The following is an 11,129-nucleotide window of genomic DNA, read 5'->3' on the forward strand; positions in this document are numbered from 1 at the left end:
TGCCACCGACATGTTCTTCTGTCGAACATTGCTCAACTCCTGTCTGAGTTGCAGCTTCCGGGCAGTGGTGCTTGCAGCGAAAACCTTTTTCAAGTTTCCCCAAGCATCCTTCGGTGTCTTGGCGTCACGGATATGGTTGAGCAGCTGGTCACCGACACTGGACGCGAAGCAGTACATCACCCTGCTTGCCGCCTGTTCCCACACTGGGTGTCATGATATGGCAAGACTCGAACCCATGACCTTAGGTTATATGGGTCGAGCTCTTGACCATTAGAACATCTATTGTAATACGTAGGATATTATTTTCATTTACATTTTATTATAGGAAATTAGTGTGTATTCCAGATTTCTCTAGAACATTCTAGAAGCTTCAGGATTACTCCTGAAAACACTATAAAAGAGGGCACTAGGCATTATGTTGAACCAAATTGGTTCAACGCCAGTCTTAAGCCTTTTAGCCGCCGTTGTATATTCTCTTCATATAATAAATATCTTTCTTATCATCACTCTCTCTCTCTCTCTCTTTCTCTCTGTCTCACTCACTTCTCCCTTCTCTCGAAGAAGTTCAAACCTCTCGTAGTACTAATCCTTCGTTTAGTACTAATTTCTTCTCTGTCTCAGTACTGTTCATGACAGTTTGAACCAATTTTCCTACCTTCTGTCTCTCTCATTTCCTACTAATCTTTTATTCCTCTTTTCTTTCATCCCATGGCCACTGTTAGCGCTGAAGAATATCAATCTGTTTTCTCGGAATTTCAAGGCTTGAAGGAGAAGTTCCATGCTTTGGAACAAGAAAACCAACGGTTGGTGGGGGATCTTCAGCAAATCTCCTTAGAAAAGCAGCAAACGCAACAACAACATGGGGAACTTGCGTTACGCGTGCAACAACTCAAAGCCACCATCGTAGCGATGCAACAACACGGGCCCGGAACACAAGGGATTCATAAAGAACCTAAGATTGGCCTTCCCACGAAGTTCGATGGAACGCGATCGCAGTTTAGAGGGTTCCTTAACCAGGTACGATTAGTTATTCAAATGCATCCTTCCCGATATCCCACCGATGCATCACGAGTGGGTTTAGTAGGCACTTTGTTAAGTGGCTCAGCGTTGTCATGGTTCGCTCCACTATTAGAAAAGGAATCTTCGTTACTCAACAATTTTGAAGAGTTTCTAGGTGAGTTTAAAACATGTTTCGGAGATACTGACAGCATCAGGACCGCAATCAACAAAATCCGGCGATTACGCCAAGGTGACCGTCCAGCCTCCGCATATGCTGCAGATTTTCGCCTACTCGCCGCCGATATCCCTTGGGATGATCAAGCGTTGATGGAGCAATTCCGTTATGGTTTATGCAACGACGTCAAGGATTTACTCTTGACCTTCCCCGAAGAGCCAAAGTCCTTAATAGAAGCAATCAGTCGCGCGGTGAGATGTGACAACTGCCTCTTTGAGCGACGTTCGGAACGACAGCGCTACAGATGCCAAGGGCAAGATCAGAGCCCACCTACGCCTCAGTGGTAGCAAGACCTTTTTCGAGGGAGTCATATAATGCGCCTCCAGCGAATACTCCGACTCCGATGGAGATTGACACTACACGTCGTCGAGGGCCATTATCCGAAGAAGAAAAGCAGCGACGCCGTACAAATCGACTATGTCTTTACTGCGGTGGACCAGGACATATCGCAATAAATTGCCCCCATAGGCCAAGAAGACAGGTAAACCAAATAGTCGCTAGTTCTAATTGTACAAAATCCGAGCCTATTTCAGTAGGGATATCTGATAGTCCTAATAGTACTAATATCCCAGATCTAGCAAACAAATTTGATGTCCTTAGTCAGTTAGAAGAAGAGTTAAACGACTAAGTCCAGCCAAAATAGGAGCCGTTTGGTTGGATAGCCCTAGATCTGTGCAGCCCATTAGTGGTTCCATTCCCTCTAAGCAAGTTAGTGATGTATTCGTAGCCCAAGTAATAGTTAGTACTAAAAGTACCCCTCCAGTACATGTCCTAGCACTCCTAGATTCCGGAGCTAACTCTTGCTTTATGGATAAGAAATTTGCTCAAGCTCATAAGATATCCCTAAGAAAACTCCAGTGTCCAGCCTCTGTAGTAGTCATTGATGGACGTCCCATTGCTTTCGGAAATATCCTAGAAGAGTCAGAGCCCATTAATATTGTCCTAGATAACTTAGCATGTGTAGTATCATTTAATATTATTAGTATCCCAGAACATCCTATAGTTTTAGGACTACCGTGGTTCGAGTTACATAACCCTGACATAGATTGGAGAACAAGAGAAATCCGGTGTCGACAAACCCAAGGGTCAACTCAGAAGATGGCAACCATTTCGCTACGTCAGTTGCGTAAAGAAGGGCACAAGGAGGAAATGTTCCTCTTTGCAATATCAGTAAACCCCTCCAACACCACTAAAGAAGAATCCACCGTTCAACTTCCCGAGAAGTATCGTCATTACACCGATGTGTTCGATAAAGTACAAGCCAACACACTTCCTCATCATCAACCGTATGATTGCCCCATCGATTTACAACCGGGAAAAGAGCCGCCATGGGGACCGATCTACAATTTGTCACCAACCAAGCTGGAAGTCCTTCGGGCCTATATAGAGGAGAATTTGGAAAATGGTTTCATTCGGCATTCGAAATCTCCAGCCGGTGCGCCCATTTTCTTCATCAAGAAAAAAGATGGATCGCTTCGTCTCGTTGTAGATTACCGTGGCTTGAATAAGGTTACAATCAGGAATAGGTATGCTCTTCCCCTTATCTCAAGTCTTTTAGAACGGATCAATGGTGCCAGGTTCTTCACGAAGATCGACTTACGGGGAGCATATAACCTCGTACGGATCTGACCAGGAGACGAATGGAAGACCGCGTTTCGCACCAGATATGGGCACTTCGAGTATACTGTCATGCCGTTCGGCCTCACTAATGCGCCGGCAGTCTTCCAGCACATGGCTAATGATATATTCCGAGATCTATTGGATGATTGTTTGATCATCTATTTGGATGATCTACTGGTTTATTCAAAGACCCAAGAAGAACATGATTCTCATGTACTATTAGTACTAAAACGACTTCGAGAACATGGTCTGTATGCAAAGCTAGAAAAATGTAGTTTCGGGTGCAACCAAGTGGAATTTCTCGGCTACATCATTTCGTCAGAAGGCATCTCCATGGACCCAGCTAAGGTCAAAACGGTGGTAGAATGGCAGACTCCGCGTTCGGTACGGGATGTGCAATGCTTCTTAGGCTTTGCCAATTTTTACCGGAAGTTCATACAAGATTACTCAAAGATCGTTCTACCTCTCACACAACTTACCAGGAAGGGACAACCGTTCATCTGGTCTGAAGAAACGAACATGGCTTTCGAGAGTCTTAAAAAAGCATTTACATCGGCTCCAATTCTAGCTCATGTCGATCCGGAGAAACCATTCATTATCGAAGCTGATGCATCGGATTTTGCATTGGGGAGCATTGTGTCACAACAGGGGAATGATGAAAAGCTACATCCTGTGTCTTTTCACTCACGCAAGTTTGATGCCGCCGAAATCAACTACGAAATTCATGATAAGGAGCTATTGGCAATAGTGGATTCTTTTATGCAATGGAGGCATTTTCTGGAGGGATCCTCTCATCCAGTCACCGTATTTAGTGACCACAAGAATCTTGCCTACTTTCAGGATGCTCGTGTGCTGAATCGACATCAAGCTCGGTGGGCCCACTTCCTCACGCGTTTCGACTTCAAAATTACATATCGTCCGGGGAGGCACCAAGGGAAGGCAGATGCATTATCACGGCGTTCGTATCTAGCACCCCGTCCCGGCGAGCCAGCTTTCGATAACCAAAAACAAGTCATCTTGGGACCGGCACGACTACAAGCAACACAAATCTTTGACATGCCTATGGATTCCCGCGTTATCGATACCATACGTGAAGACTTGAAGACAGATGCGTTCGCCCAAGCTATACCAGCACAAATTGATCCCTCTCGAGCGTTGTGTTCACAGTCGCAACCACCAGGTACGGACTATCGGCAATTCAAATACCATGATGGATTACTCTTCTTTAAAGAACTTTTGTATGTTCCTAATGGTTCTTGCCGCCTTCGAGTAGTACAAAACTGTCATGACACATATACAGCTGGGCATTTTGGTAGTACTAAAACATTACATTTAGTACAACGATCATTCTGGTGGCCCTGTATGCGACAATTTGTCGAGGATTTTGTTCAGACTTGTAATACATGTTGCAGAGCGAAAATGCCAAGGCATCATCCATATGGTTTATTAGAACCATTACCAATTCCAAGCAAGCCGTGGCAATCCATTGCTCTAGACTTCATCACAGATCTTCCAGTCTCTAAGGGGTTCAATGCGATTCTAACGGTGGTCGATCGATATACGAAGATGGCTCATTTCTTGCCATGTACTAAGGAGATCTCCAGTGAAGACACTGCCGAAATTGTCATGCGTGAAGTATGTCGGCATCATGGACTCCCCGATAGTATCATCAGCGACCGTGGACCCCAGTTCGTGTCAAAATTCTGGAAGCACCTTTTTAACATGCTCAAGGTCACTTGTAACCTCTCTTCCAGCTACCACCCACAAACTGACGGCCAAGCTGAACGAACAAATCAAACGTTGGAGTAGTATCTGCGGTGCTTTCTCAGCTATCATCAAGACGACTGGGCAGATATTCTCCACTTCGCCGAATTTGCCTATAACAACTCTATCCACGCATCCACTAAAGTTACGCCATTTTATGCTATACGGGATGTCACCCCCGGTGGAGTGTACTTGAAACCCCAGAGGTGTCCACAAATCCGTGCGCGGAGGATCGTTTGGAGCGGTTACGCAAGATACAAGCGGATTTATCTACTCATCTCCAGCAAGCTCAACAAACACACAAGGTCTACGCGGATCGTCATCGACTTCCATCTAGTTTTAATATTGGAGATCGGGTGTGGCTGCTACGACGACACATCAAGACTACTCGCCCATGTGAGAAGTTGGATTATCGGCGATTAGGTCCTTTCCGTATTATTGGAAAGATTAATGATGTCGCTTTTCGTCTCGATCTACCTCCTCAACTTCGGATACATCCGGTGTTTCATAGTTCTCTCTTCGAACCCTACCACGAGAGCACCATCCCAGAACGTCTTATCCAACCTCCACCCCCGATCGAGCTTGAAGATGGGCCGGAGTACGAGGTTGCCGCCATCCTTGATTCCAAGATTGTTCGCAACAAGCTCTACTATCTAGTCGATTGGCTAGGCTATAGTCCCAACGAACGTACTTGGGAACCGATCGAGAATGTAACCAATGCTCGTGCTCTTCTTGAAGACTTCCATCGTCAATATCCACACAAACCGGGTCCTCAATCCAAGACGACTCGTGACACTCGTCGTTTTAAAGGGGGGATAGTGTCATGATATGGCAAGACTCGAACCCATGACCTTAAGTTATATGGGTCGAGCTCTTGACCATTAGAACATCTATTGTAATACGTAGGATATTATTTTCATTTACATTTTATTATAGGAAATTAGTGTATATTCCAGATTTCTCTGGAACATTCTAGAAGCTTCAGGATTACTCCTGAAAACACTATAAAAGAGGGCACTAGGCATTATGTTGAACCAAATTGGTTCAACGCCAGTCTTAAGCCTTTTAGCTGCCGTTGTATATTCTCTTCATATAATAAATATCTTTCTTATCATCACTCTCTCTCTCTCTCTCTTTCTCTCTGTCTCACTCACTTCTCCCTTCTCTCGAAGAAGTTCACACCTCTCGTAGTACTAATCCTTCGTTTAGTACTAATTCCTTCTCTGTCTCAGTACTGTTCATGACACTGGGAAGTCCTTGTGTGTCGTCTCCGGTGCTGAGTCGTTCACTCCGTCGACATAACTCCAGTAGCCATGCCCAAGCAGGTACTGGTGCATCTTGTATGACCAAGATGCGTAGTTGGTTCTGTCGAGCTTCTCCACCGGGAGCGACGTAGCCATACCTCTGTCCATTTCTCCTTTTGTGTCTGTTTTTCGATCTGTTAGGGTTTCCTTCATAAGCGTAGATGTCTGCGGCAGAGGTTCTCAACCCACGTGCTCTGATACCATGTAAAGGATTGCTTGCGGAAGCGTTAGAAAGAACAATACACAGAGAGAGAGAGAGAGAGAGAGTACGCGGGAGAGAGAGAGAGAGAGAGAGAGAGAGCAAAACACACTATTTTTCAAAATTATATGAATACTTTGTGCTCTATATCTACAATGCGCTCATCAATGCTATTTATACAAGTCCACACGGGACTGTTAGAAGTACGGTGTACTTCAATGCTCACATGAGCATCTGACACTAACTATGAGACTATAACTGCCTAGTAGTCTAACCTATACTAGGCTTCTGATTACGGATTGGATCCGGCATAGCGGCTCCTCTTGCTTACCGGTCCTTACTGCTTACCGACTCAGTTGCTCACCGGCATACCGATTCCTCTCGCTTACCGGCTTAGGCTTATTCAGCCGATCCGGCTCCGGTTGAGCTTGTCACTCAACAATTATTTATATCTCTACCTTTATGTAAAGGTTTGATCCAATTTGTAGTCCAATCGTACGACATACCATGTTGCAATGCATCATTAAACATATCGCTTATCCATATATGTGCTTCCTTTCCCGTCCATTTGAGCATTTCAGCCTTTATGCATTGAAGATCGCTTGCCTTTCGAGAGGCCAATTTCTTAAGTCCTATGCATATATCTTCAATTGTAAAGCAGGGAGACATATGTGAAAGAGAACCATAACACATCATCTTTCCGGCAAGAGATAACTCATATAAATTCTTACAATGCATAGACAAATCATGAAGAGTTAAGTCACCATAACTCTCAACACGTTTTCCCTTTAGAGAGAGAGAGAGAGAGAGAGAGAGAGAATGGTTTCAGATGGATGTAGCTTAGATGGTAAGGTTGGCCAATGGAGACCAGGTGGTCATGGGTTCAACCCCTACATTCCACAGTGACATCTAGTGAAATAGAGATATATATGAAGTATATAATAGAGAGGTGAGGAAATTGGGTTTCAAACCCAGACATGGTGCTTGTAGTGTTATCGACTTACCTCTAGGGTAAGCTAATTACGATAAAAGAGAGAGAGAGAATGGTTTCTTATTTGATGGGCTTTCTGGAGTATCTCAACAGATATGTAGGATAATAGGAAAGTTGATTTGGCAATTTTCACAGTTATGTTGTATGGGAACTTTGTCCCCAAATGAGTTACATTTGTGCCGCTTTGTATTGCAACACCTTAGAAGGTTGCCCTTGCTACATCGCTACCTTTGACGTAGTTTTGATAGCAAGGTTTTTTTGTATTATCATGTCGAAACATGTTTCTGATGTAACTTTGTCCTCAGAACTCCGTTTTTTATGATTTTTGGCTTGCTACGAAGCTCGTTCAGAGGGCTTTCCAAGGATCATTTGGACGTTACGTTACGTTATCGTTACAAGAAGCTACAACCAAAAGTGTCATCGTCTCAGGTTAGTTCTCTCAATCTCTATTAGGATGGCTGGCACAACAACATGAAGTGAATTGATGATTGTTGATGGATGTGGTGGTGATGCTGGTTATGAAAATTACAAGAGGCAAAAGTGTATTGATTCTACAGAACATGAGAAAACATCATCTGCTGCTATTCTTGGTGGGAAAGATGTTATTGGAAATGATTATGATATTGACAATCGTTATGATTTTGTTAAGGCTTTGCTTTCCGATTTTATGGAAAAAAATGAGAAAGATGCTAAAGATTGTGTGGAGGAGGATGTTGTCGAGGTGATGATGGAGACCAACTCTATGTTAGCAACTTTTGACAAGTTCTATGATCATGGTGTTATTTTGTATTTCACTAGCAAACTTCCTTTGGTATCATGAATTAAGTAGTGGTTGAATTCATTCATAATGCCTGATTGTGTTGAGGATGTGTATGTGGGTCCAAGAGGTTTCTATGATGTAGTTTTTCGATCGTCAAAACACTGTACGGCTTTGATGGCAAAGGTACCAATCTTTTTTTATAGAAGATTAGTGCATGTGATGGAATGGGTTCCAGTGGTGGATTATAAGGATTTAATTAAAACAACAATGTCCAATTTGGGTGACCGTTGATTGTAGTAACTCATTCTTTTGGGATTTACTACCAGGATTGATGTCCCAAATTGGTAAAGTTTTGGTTGCTCCTCATGTTAATTCATTGAACAAATGTAGATTTTGCATGTTATGGGATACAAGTTGTAAACTTCCAGGATGGTTGAGTATCAATACATCTCGATTTGGTCGATTTCGTAATGGGAAACTTTTGTAGGACATTGTTTTAAATGTGGTAAATTGGGGCATTTTATGGCTGAATGTCAATATCATGGTGAACTATCCCTAGAAAATAATGTCAAAGGGAAAAATAAGGAAGATGTTGAGAAGGATACTGTCTCAATGGTTGATATGGTCATGGATGAGGGAACATCTCATGGGTTAGAATGAGATCCTAAAGTTCATGGTTATGTTAGAGGTGTTAGGGAGGAGAATGGAGTATGTAATAATGATGGCCCAAATGTTGAAGATGGAGATTGGCATCAAGTGAAGCATAAGATAAAAGGGAATCAAAAAATACTAATGGTACAACATTACCAAAAGATAATTTGAGATTGAAGGAGGGGTTTAAGAAAAATTCTTGGCAGAAACAAGTGCGAAATTAGAGATTGTCCAACCAATTACAATTCGATTCTTCAGGAAGGGTGGTACGACCTCAATTAAATCAAGGACTTCGTTCTCGTGGAGCTAGACAACAAAACCCTAATATTGGTGGAGGGGATGTAGTACACACAAATCCTTATGCAACTCTTGAACAAGTAGTTAGTACATTCATGAATACACTTGCTCATAAAGAGCAAGTTCTTACCAAAGATGTTAAATGAAAGTGGTATCATGGAATGTGAGAGGGGCATCTTCTCCTCATAAGAAATATATATTATGGAAAACTTTATTTGATAAAGATTGGGATGTTTTATATGCAGTTGAACATAAGTGTCATGATTTAGCAGGATCTATGTTACCTTTGCGTGGATATTCCACATATTATGCAGGACAATTATCACATCCTTACTCAGGGGTTGTCATGATTATTTGTGATTCGTTTTGTCCACATATAGTCTATAATGATCCATATGGACGTTTTTTGGTGATGGAAGTAAAGTATTTTGAGGATTTGATATGGTTGGTAGGAATCTATGCACCCAATAATGCTAATCAATGCATTGACTTATGGTCTCAATGTATCCACGGTTATTAGTGGGACGTGTTGGTTTGTTAATGGATGATTTTAATATGTGTGTTGATGCTTCACAATCTACTTCACGATTCTCATTGATGGATTCTCTTGAGCAAGTAGTTTGGGACAAATTGGCATCAGAGGTTTTGAAGTTGGATGCATGGAAATGGTTGCATCAAGATGAGGTTGGGTTTACATTTCAGACTATGCAATACAAGGAAACATGGAGTAGGTTAGATAGAATGTATGTTATGCATGATGAGTCCTTTTTGCCACAGATGCTTAATATGTCAATTATGCAAGAGGTTGTGACATCGGATCATTTTCCCATATGTTTTGAGTTTAATAAACATGGGGTAGATATGTACAAAACATTGCTTCAACGAGTTCCTTTGAGGTTTAATTCTTCTTTATTATTACATTCTTTATTTGATGCCTATATGCAACAAATTTTTGGCATGTTTTTAGAACAAGTTATTTCAAAAGGATGGCATGCATGGGATACAACTACAAAACATCAATGATATTCATCATATGTATGGTATGACTAATGTTAAAAGACGTAAGAAATTGATTGATAAGTTTTCATATATTCTTACGCGGTGCAATGTACTATTGATGGATAATCGACATGATGAAGAGCTTTTGGATGTTCAAGTTCAAGTACAAGACATTGTGAAGAATTTGTTCAAGTACAAGACTACGTCAATTAAAGGAGGGATTTATAGATAATCAATCACAATCTCATATGTTTTTTCAAGGATTAAGACCACCATATACTCCTTCAAATGTGGTACAAATTAAGATAGGGGATGACATTGTTGTACACCTAGTCAAGGTTATTGAGTTATCTATTACTCATTTTAAGAAATTGATTGGGCTAGAGTTGATTATTAATGAGGATGTCTTGTCAAAAGCATGACAAGAGTTTTATAATGTAATTGGGAGTGCCGTGAATACAAATATTTGTCAAGAATTGGATGCTGATTTGAAGAAGCTGAGGTGGAAAAGGTATTGTTACACCTTCCAAATGGTAAAAGCCCTGGCTAGGATGGTGTTACAAATGAAGTTTTTAGGAAGTATGCTAGCATGCTTAAGAGTCCATTCACACAAATGTTTCAACAATGTTGGGATTCTGGTTTCATGCTTGGGAGCTGGAAGGTGGGCTTAATCAAATTGATACCAAAGGTACCATCTCCGGAGTCATTTCATCAATGGAGGCCTATTTCATTGATGGGAGGGTTGTACAAAGTGTTTGCAAATATATTATCCATCAGACTTAAGAAGTTCTTACCTCAACTTATTCATCCATCTCAATATGGTTTATTACAAGTAGAAATATATTGCATAATGTTTTGAATGTTCAAATGGCGACCGATTATGCTCGACATACACATCAAGAAATGGTTATGGTGCAATTAGATTTGGAAAAAGCATATGATCATGTTAATTGGTCTTTCATCTCAGGTGTGATGTATAATATGGGGTTTGGTCCTCGTATGTGTTGACTTATCTTTTTGATAGGGAAAAATGCAACCTCCTGTGTGATACTTAATGGCCGAGTCACTCCGAAAGTGTTTCTTACTAGATCCGTGCGGCAAGGATGTCCACTAAGCCCATTGTTATTTGCTATTGTTACACATCCTTTGCTAGTAATGTTGTCAAATCTTGTGGACAGTGGTGATATTGTGGGTTTGCATCTTCCTTTTAGTGGACAATTGGTGGCACAAACATTGGCAGATGATTCTTTTATGTTTTTACAAGCCTCAAAAGAAAATCTTAAAAGGAGTGTGCAAGTTTGGGATCAATT

The sequence above is a fragment of the Azolla caroliniana genome, unplaced genomic scaffold, assembly GCF_043228905.1.
Source record: "Azolla caroliniana isolate FFs.n. ecotype wild unplaced genomic scaffold, voAzoCaro1.0.p SCAF_95, whole genome shotgun sequence".
Lineage (NCBI taxonomy): Eukaryota > Viridiplantae > Streptophyta > Polypodiopsida > Salviniales > Salviniaceae > Azolla > Azolla caroliniana.